This window comes from Echinops telfairi, unplaced genomic scaffold, assembly GCF_000313985.2.
Source record: "Echinops telfairi isolate 266 unplaced genomic scaffold, ASM31398v2 ScPeMD7_7436;HRSCAF=8474, whole genome shotgun sequence".
Taxonomy (NCBI): Eukaryota; Metazoa; Chordata; class Mammalia; order Afrosoricida; family Tenrecidae; genus Echinops; species Echinops telfairi.
Genome location: NW_022111336.1, coordinates 2,104,200 through 2,114,842, shown reverse-complemented (window position 1 = coordinate 2,114,842; position 10,643 = coordinate 2,104,200).

Here is a 10,643-nt window from a genome sequence, read left to right as displayed (position 1 = left end):
CTTTAGGAGTGTTTTCCAGTTCCGTTTCTTGGGACACCACTCCCTGGACCCAAAGTCCACCTTCAGCATTCCCTAGGGACATAGCTGCTCCATTCCCTTGCTGTTCTTTTGCACCCCCTTAGTGTTTTGCCTCGGTGTGGTGGGGTCAGATTGGGCACAATTCCCACACTGTGTCTCTGGTGTTGTCCCCTGTAGGGCTATGGGTCAGTGAGGGACATGATGCCTCATAGTGGGGCCAGCCATGTGGTCCTCTCTGTGGACTGGCTGCTCTAATCAGGAACATTGTCCTCAAGACCTAGTGGACCAGGTTGTGTTCCACTCTCTCCTCCACCCCCTTCATCTGTTCCCGTGTGCTCTGATCAGATATGTCCCTCTCTGGGAGCTGCAGATTCAATGTCATCCTTTCAAATAAATTTTTCTTGGGGGAGGAGCAGGTGTCCATGTAGTATTTGGGATTGTGGCCAGCCCCTCAGACCTCTCCACTAGTTCTCTACTCCACGCTGGCATGTTGAATTCACATCTTGGCTCACCTTAACTCCTATTAGAGACACTGTCTCTCACTGCTGCTCAACAGGCTTCCACATTTGTCTGAGGACTTCATGTCCTATGAGGGCTACATGCATTCAGGAATAAGTCAGGGGGCTCCTCAGTCTGACCTCTCTGATCTGGGTTTCCAGATGCTAACAGGAGAGGTGGGACTGTGAGCAGCTTCCTCTCTTCTTATGGATAGATCAGACTTATTTTCCCTTGTCAATATTATTTCCTATACTCTCAAGTTGTGGTATTCTTCTATCTACTGAATTGGGGATGAAACTAAGACATTCAACTCCATGAGACACTCCTGGCAGAAGTGACAGTACCCTTGAACATGCCAAGTTTGTCCTGGGCTCCCAGGGTCAATGTGTAGCCTTCCAAATATGGGGTTAAATGATCCCCAGTTCCTTACTCAAGTCTTCACCTTGACTGTGTACCATTTCTGGGATCCCCAATGATTGCAGACTTGAGAACTCACCCCTCAGACCAAAGACCACTGTTTCTTAAGACCTCCGATTTGGAAGTTCGAATGAGCCATATGTGGTATGAAATGCTATGACTGGTGGAACACGGGTTTGGGATGGGGGATTGGGGATGGGGTGAGGGTAGTGTAGTAGTGGGAGTTAGGGAGGGCTTATGACACCTTTCAATTCTCAATTTTTTGCCCCCTCATTCTTCACACAGGTGTCTTCCCTTGTCTCTGGGTAGGGCTTGAGATTCCTCCTTCTCCTCCCTTGAGAATACCTGGAAGCAGGGATGGAAAGGGCCCAGATTAAGGCCCCCACTTCCCTCCAGGGGAGTTAAGAAGCTGTGCATCTTTGTGTCCCAGGACTTTTCAAGTCAAAATAAGCCTGATGGCACTGAACCTGAAAATTGGGGCTGGATATGAGGGCACCCAGTACTCTGGATTAGGTGGTCAGTTCTGTCTGCATACAGGGTCCTTTAACTTGACTCTTGGACACTCCTGGGATCCCACACTCCTCCAATATTGAAAGACCAGACTCCACACCCATCAATCCATCAAAACTCAAACTCAATGCTCTGCTCTCCTTGCTGTTCTGTTGCATGCCCTTAGTGTTTTGCCTTGGTGTGGTGGGATCAGATCGGGTGGAATTCCCACACTGTATGTCCAGTGTAGTTCCCTGTAGGGTTATGGGTCAGTGAGAGGTGTTGTGTTTCGTAGTAGGGCTTGCCATATAGTCTTCTCTGTGGATTGGCTGTTCTGAGCGGGAATATCATCCTCAATGCTTGGTAGGCCAGGATGTGCTCTACTCTCTCTTCCTCCCCCTTCATTTGCTTCCATGTGCTCTGTCCAGATATGTCCCTCTCCCTGAGCTTCAGCTTCAGTGCTGTCCTCTGAAATAAATTCTTCTGGGGGGAGCGGCAGTGTCCACATAGTTGGGATTGGGGCCGGCTCCTCAGACATCTCATACCATTGTCTGCTCACCTCCTTGATATGATCGCTGAAGACAAATGGGTGCATAAGCAAAAGTGGTGAAGAAAGCTGATGGTGCCTGGCTATCAAAAGATAGCGCATCTACGGTCTTAAAGGTTTGAAGATAAACAAGTGGCCATCTAGCTAAGAAGCAACAAAGCCCACATGGAAGAAGCACAGTAGCATGTTTGATCATGAGGTGCCAAAGGGATCAGGTATCAGGCATCAAAGAACAAAAAATCAAATCATTGTGAACTGGACACCCCCTTAAAGAATGGTCGGGGGTAGGAGAGGAGCAAGTCAGAGTACAGTGTAACAATGATGAAACATACAACTTTCCTGTAGTTACTAAATGTTTCCTTACCCCTGCCCCCACTATCCTGATCCCAATTCTACCTTACAAATCTGGCTAGACTGGAGGATTACACTGGTACAGATAGGAACTGGAAAGACAGGGAATCCAGGACAGATGATCCCTTCAGGACCAGTGCTGAGAGTGACCATACTGGAAGGGTGGAGGGAGGATGGGGTGGAAAGGGGGAACCGATTACAAGGATCTACATATAACCTCCACCCTGGGAATAGACAACAGAAAAGTGGGTGAAGGGAAATTTCAGACAGTGTAAGATATGACAAAATAATAATTTATAAATTATCAAGGGTTCATGAGGGAGGAGGGAGTGGAGAGGGAGGGGGAAAAAGGAGGATCCGATACCAAAGGCTAATTAGAAATCAAATGTCTTGAGAATGATGATGGCAACAAATGTACAAATGTGCTTGACACAATCGATGTATATATGGATTGTGAAAAGAGTTGCATGAGCCTCCATTAAAATGTTTTTTTTGAAAAAAAAACAACAAAAACTGAAACTGAAACCCACTGCCTTTGAGCCGATTCCAACTCTGAGGCCTATAGTACAAAATAGAAATGCCCCCTGTGGCTTTCCAAGACTTTAACTCTTTACGGAAGTCGAATGCCTTGTTTTTCTCTTTAAGGAAGTTGAGTGCCTTGTTTTTCTCCTACAGAGCATCTGGTGGTTTCAAACTGATGACACTTTGGTTAGCAGTTCAATGCCTAACCATTACACCACCAGTGCTCCTACCCTCAAATCATGGGCTGCAATTTTCTGGCACTTCCAAATAGCGTCAAGGGTGTTCACATCTGGCTTGTGCCATTCCAAGGATCAAAGCTGCAGAGGGGCCTCTGAAAGCCAACAGCAGGATCAGGGCTCTTGAGACCCCACTCTTTAGGGGTTGCTGATTGCTTAGTCCTTATTCAGGATTCTGATGCCGATACTTATTAAAGCCTGGAGTTCCTGTGTATTATACAGATTTGAACCACAGGCATAGTACTGGCACGTCATGGAGAACCTAGAGGGGGGCGATCAGGCTGGGTCTCATGGCTGTATCTGCCTGGAGCTTCCTGTGATTGCCTGCTGATTTGTGCTCTCTGAGGAACTTTTAGGGAGTCTAGTTACACCCCCCACACACACACACACTCTGCAAACTCCCCTGACCCTTGCATTCAGGGGTCAAACCTTATTCGAGGTGTAAACAAGACTCATTACTCTTTGGAACTGGGACTACTGCCTTTGATTCTTTCTTCCCTGCTATCAACCCGTCAGACATGGGAAGGTACTTCGGTTTATTACCTCTTCTCGGTGCCTCCAGTATCTAAGAGCAGGAACAGTTCCCTTTCTGTGTCTCTACTGAATGTGGGTTCCTCCTCACCTTCCTTGTTGACTCATGGCTTTCACAGTGACTCTGTTTGGATTCTGGTTATTCTTCCTCTGTAGACCATCTCTCATCAACTTCTTAAATTCTGGAAGAAGCAAAGGAAATCCAGGTATGTGTACATAGTTTTTTTTTTTTTTTACTTTTACCAAAAGGAATATTAAAAGGAAAATGGAAAAGCTAGAATTTGTTTGCCTTTTCTTTCCTTGTTTACTTTTATTTTGTGAACACAACTACTTACTGTTGAGTTCTTTCATTTTTCCAAGGCTATCCCTATTCGGAAACCATGTTATCTTACTGTGGGTCACAGGAAACAATGACTTTTCTATTTGTTTTACAAAACAAAATCCTCTCAAACCTGATTAACAGATGTAGATATGTGAACCATGTCATATATAAACTTTGATTCTTTATATTAAGTATACATTCTATTCAAAGGAATAAAATTTGAAATATACCAAAAAAGGGGGGGGGGATCTATAAATTACTTAGGTAAACCAGAACCTAAAAAGGACATACAAGAGTTCCCTCCAGCCCTACCTGACCAAGGACAGATGTAGGAGGCAGAGAGAATTCTTCAAACACGGAGTGAGCAATGTTCCTGACACTGAATGAGGGAGAGGAAGCATTGCTCCATATGGCTATGGTGTGGTGCTGGCAATGGCAGTGTGGCTACCCCTGACTGGACCTCTAACACTGGCTCTCTGTACTGTTTCAAAGCCTTTTCATGGTGGGACTGGAAGGCACTGAGGACATATCATGAAACTGGACTAGAACATCTATAACTTTAATCTTGCTAGTTTCAAGGTAGGCTCCTGGACCTAACAGGAATCCATAGACTTCTTGGGTAACTGTTGGGACACTTCTTATTCCTTCAATTTGTTTATTTATGTTTGAAATGAACTTGTGTGGCACTAAAGCCTCGAGTTCATTTTAGTTTCACTTTTCCTCCTTTTTCTTTTTTCTAGCCACCTAGACCTCTATATATGTAGGTCGGAGAGATAAGGAACCTGGAGGGTTTCTTTTTTTTTTTATAGTGGGGGTGGGGGGTTGTTTTTAAAGATACACATTGTATCTATCTACAGAGCCCAACCTCAAGAAATGAAACGAACACCAAAATCATGTTAGACCCTCCATGTATGTGGTTATTTTTTGTACTTCCCGGACTATCCTCCATCCTTCCTCAGAATCCTCTCCGTCTCCTCCCCCTGTTCATGGCCCTGACCCTGGCACCCTCATAGTCATCAATGTCTTTTCTATTTGTGTCTGAACTATGTTTCGTTTTCTTTGTTTTTCCTTATAATAATGGTCTCATTAAATATTACCTTTGTAAGATTGACAGTGTTGGCTAAACACAATGCTGTCTAGTTCTAGTTTTGTCCATGTCTTCCGTTGTTCTTAATTAGTGTAAAATATTCCATTGTATGGAGGGAGGGATCAAAGTTTGATTATCCATTGCTCTATAATAGGGGTTTGGTTTTTTTTTTATATTTTTGCAATGATGGAAATTGCTGCGATAAATATAGGTGTGCATATGTTTGTTATGTTGTATTCTTTATTTCTTTAGGGTATATCCCCAGTAGAGAGATTACTGGATTATAAAGTACTTGGATTTGCATCTGTTTAAGGAAGTATCATATAGATTCCCATAGGGGTTGTACAAGTCTACAGTCCCACTAGCAATGTAAAAGCATTCCAATCTCTCCATATCCTCTCAAGAATTTATGATTTCCTCTTTACACTTCTTCCTTTAAATGCACCAAATTTTTGGCCTTGAGCTTTCTGGGTCCCCTAATCATAAAGTACTTACTTTTGGCATTTCACAGATTTCCTCCAAAGTTGTGCTGTTCCATTTTATGAATATCGGCTCAGGGGTGTTACTGGGTGGCTGATCTTGACCATGTCCTTGTCATAACCTTTGTTCTCATTGTAAGTGAAAGTCTTTGTTGACAAGGACATAGGAGTGTTCTATCTCCTTCACATCAATGCCAAAGAAGCAACTCCATGTGCTCAGAGGCCATACCAAGGTTCCAGATAAGTGGTCCTGTCCTGTATGACATTCTTCAAGATTGCCATTGTTATGGTCTCTTTCATGTAGATTACTGAGTACTGGGAAATTCACCCAAAATCAATTGGTAGTCTCAAGGTTATCTGAGCAAGTTCTCCGTTTCTAGCAGAGTCTGTTGTGGGCATTCTAAATGTCCTCCTGATCTTGACTGCTGGACTTCCAAGCTGCTTTGCTGAGTGAAGTAGTTGGGCAGCCTGAAGGGCATGGGTCAGGTGTGCAGCACTGACGGGTCTGACGCTGAGGCAGGATGACTTCTGTTGGAAGCATGAGGCAGGAATGTGTTCAGGAAGAACTACATCCTTGGGGAAGGAAGGACGATGTGAATAGATTCACCTGGTAAATTAATTTTAACAGCTCTGAGGAAGGCCACCTCCAACTGGCTTCTCTTTGCCCTGCCCCCTCAGCCCCCACCCCCATAAAAAGAAACCCTGAAGGAGAAAGAAGGATCTGTATGGTACAGCTAGTCAACCAAGCTCAAGGCTTCCCAGAGATCAGTAGGGCAGATAAAATTGGAATTCATAGGATTTTATTTGCCCTAAGAAGGGTGGTTCCCTTAGTTCTTAGCATCTCTCCTTATGATTCCTGGCAGAGGTCCTAAGATACTCTCTGCTGACCACAGGCTTTTAAAAAAAATCTGAGGTTAAAGCCTTCTCCTCTCTAAGACCTCACTTGAGGGAATAGGATCAACCCTCTCGTGCCTGAAGACCATGATTCTACAGATGATACAGCAAAGCAGATCTATCTGGAAAAGATAAAAGCAGAGAAGGGAGACAGAAGTCAAAGCAATGATCAGAGATGCCATCTTCAATCTTGACAGTTTCAGCTTGAAACACACATCCATTTTCTGTTTTATAGGCCACGTAAGTTTAAAACATAATTTGTTAGGTAAAACTGTAACACAAACCCAGCCTTTACCTTGGGTCTTGGACTTAATTTGTACAAGTAATTAGTGTATGTACATGTAATTATAATGTGTACAAGTAATAAGTGTGATTATCTGGTTAAGGGACTTCCTTAAATGCTGTGTTTCAAAGCATTATCAAATACAAGAAAAAATAGATCGTGGCTCATGATAGTTGATGTAAAAAATAACCTAAGCATATCATTAATATATAGAAAGTAATCATTATTGTGTCCCTTGGGAATTTTAGTATTATTTACTGTCTGCATCTCCCAATGGAACAAAACTTATGAAATGCCATTAATATATTGTTTTGAATTATGTTCTAGCTAATTAATAAAATCGTGAAACACTACTATTTCAGAAACTGTGCCTCCAGCATACATTTTAGCAATGCCTCTTCAGTGGGCTTTTAGTACTGAATATTTCCCTCTATGATATTTGCTACATACATGGTTTTGAAGTGTTATAAAAACTATTCATCAAAGAGTTGGAGTAAGGCGTTTTTATCAGGAGACAAGTTCAAGTTTTATAATTGCATACAATTACCTAACATTTTTCCCCTCTTCCATTAGACAAGAAGAAACCCAGAAGGGGGAAAAAAAGCATATCAATCAATGTTTAGGTGTATTACTTGTCTTTTGTTTGTCAACTATGTAAAAATGTCTCTTCCAAACAAAGGCTCTTCCAAGTACCTGTTTTCTTTTTGAGTAATTTCTATATTTCTTCTAAGTGGTTTTAGCATTTTATAATAAAATTCTCTTCAAAAATATGAATGCATCGTGTTTTAAAAAGTTATGGTAGAAATATGGAAAACAGTAAAAGCATAGGGAAAACCAACAACAGCACATTCTGCACTCCTCAGAAGCATTCATGGTTACTAAACTCTTTTTATTGTTTGTTATTTGGGAATAAACAACAAAGTTGGGAAGACTCTGGAAAAATATATACAGCTTGAAATACATGCTCTCAAACCCCCTCTCCCCAGCAAACAATGACAGATACTTCCACCTAGTTAGATCTTTTCAGTCTGCAGATGGATAACGAAACCCAGACCCCCCCAAAGAACACTCCTTGTTAAAATTATTCCTCTCTACTTTTTTCATCCAATGATTGTACACTGCTTTGAAGACTGCAGCACTATGCTTAAGTTGTTGACAATGATGTTTCTTCTAAAAATGAACCAGTGGGGGAAAAGAGCAAACAACAAATTGCATAGGATTTTCAGAGAATAAGAATAAAGGGAAACAAATATACCATCAGGATTTGAATCACAGTTTTTGTCAATGACTGACAGAGAGTATCTCATTTAAAATGTGATTTTCCCCAAATTTTAATATAGTTATGTACGTATATTATAAAATTATGTAATGAGTTGGCTTTAATATGACATTTATGACACAAAGGTAGAAGTCTTTCTTAAGTGTTTGTGATCTAGAAAGATCTGGAGTATACAGAATGTGTGTCCAAGTCCATATGTACATAACAAAACTGCCCCTGGCTTTTAGTTCTTGATTGAAGGTGTCATAGTTAGACTATTTGGAAAAAAAACTGAGTTCATGCTATAATTAATTGAAGCAATCCTTCTTCAATGACAGAAACCACTAAATATCCCCAACTCTGTAACAACATCAAATGATCAGCAAATGTTCCAACCAACTGCTATCGAGTTGATTCCCAGTCATCGTACCTTTACAGGGCAGAATAGAATTGTTCTGAGTGCTTTCCAGACATAAATCTTTACTGGAGCAGAAACCCTCATTTTTCTCCCACTGAGTGGTTTGGGGGTTCAAGCTGCTGACCTTGTGTTTGGAAGCCCACCACATATCCCACACCAGCACCACAGTTCTTTGAGAAGGTGCAGAAGGTATAGGAATGTGTTAGTCCAGGTGGACTAGAGAAACAAATCCAGAAACACACTCATCTGTGTGTCATAGAGAACTTTATATCAAAGAATAATTGTATATTAACAAAACATGCCAGCCCAGTCCAGATCAAGTGCCTAAGTCTCATATTAGCCCATAGGTCCAATACCAGTCTATAATTTCCTCTTCAGACTTGCACAACACATGCAATGATGCCAAATACAGGAAGATCATAGGCTAGTGGGTGGAAAGTCTGTGGATGCAGTGGCGGTGGAAGCATCACAGTGTTGGCATGGGTCTCCATGTGACTCTTGCAGCTCCAGGGCTCTGGTTCCATCAGTGAAGCTCCTTGCGGCTTGTCAGCAGGAAGACAATGTAGGGTGTGGGTCTGGCTATTTATCTCCATAGTGCCTCTACATGAGGTTATCAAGCTGCTACCTGATTAACAGGCTAAACTCCATCCTTTCACCCTTAATAGTCTCAAGTTGACCCCAGATTCTGTAACTATGACATGGAATATCAATAAATAATTGGTAGCACAGTGCCTAACTGCTCAACTACTAAACAAAAATGTTGATAGTTTTAACCACCCCATGAGAGAAAGATGTGGCAGTCTGCTTCCAGGAAAATTTACAGCCTTGGAAAATGTACATAATCTTCATGAGTCAGAATTATCTGGATATCAGTGAGTTTTTTTCTGGTTCAGTGGTATACATGGTTTGTGCTGGACTACTAAACATAAAGTAATTCAGTTGGTTGGTTGGTTTGAATCTACTCAGGGATAAATCAAAAGAAAGGCCTGACAACCTTCCATTAAGATTACAGTGAAGAAAACCCTTTGAAGAAGTTCTGTGACACATGCAGTCACACAGTTGGATTGACCTGACAACATTGGGTTTCATTTTTGCGTTTTCCTTTTGTGTATTTGTTTGTTTCATAGTGCAATAGAAATATGTTTGTTAAATTCAGAGTCCAGCCACATATACAAAGTATATAATCGTGCTCTAGAGAGAATCATACAAAAGTATCTCTTCGCATATAGGAAGAAGTGAGTTGTAAGTGGGAACGTTGGAAATAGACAAAATCCTATGGGAATGGGGAAATGTTGGGTGGTTTCCAAAAAAAGAGAGAAAGAAGAAATTGTCTCCTTCCTACCTTCTCACTTTCCCTCTCCTTATGTCTTTCTCATTTTTATCATAAAATGAATATTTTTAATTGTAGGTATTTATATATAATACATTTATGTGACATATAGATGATCTTTATATCATCACTATGTTATATCCATCGTTATAGAAAACAAGGTACAACAAGACTTGCCAGTTCGTAGAAGAAAGTGTTCACCCCTCCGAACTAATCATCAAAATCACTTGGAGAGTTTATTAAGAAGGTAAATTCCATGTTTCGCTGTAACTCCTAAATCAAGAGGAGCCTTGTATTCTAGATTTTTCAAAAGAAGTCTCAAGGGTCTCTGATAAAAAGCCAAATTGGGAACGACACTGTTACCCACACTGATATCTTGTTAGCACTTCATTAAGAAGTGTTAAACTCTTAGAAACTAAAGTTTTCCCAGAAGATTAAAAAAATTATTTTCCATTTAAATTCATATATACTCATCGGAGAGCCAAGGATATCTCAGAACTTCTATTAAAATTTTGGGGGGATCATTTTCAACAGCTGAGTTTTCTTTCAATTCTGAACTTTTTTATTTTAAAAAAGTTGGTTTGGGACATGAAAATGTAGGCCTCAAACTGTCCAAATGGTGTCAATATGAATAAAATCAGAGTAGTTTAAAATGTTCTTTGAAACCTTGCTAAGGTACTGTTACTATAGTAATATAGTATCTTGCTAAGGTACTATTTCATAAGAATAAAACAGGTTTTACATCACATATATTATTTTTCCATTCTTTTCAAAAATATCTTCGTATATGCATTAACTTCCTTCCACTTCAGTGCTTATAATTAAGTTGCTTTATAGCCCTACACAGCAGTTGAAAATGATGTCTATAGATTATGTGTATATGTTACGGTTCAGTTGTTATTTAATCTTTCAATATAAAATTTTCTATGCTCTCAAATAAATGTCCAAGGGGAAAGCAAAGAC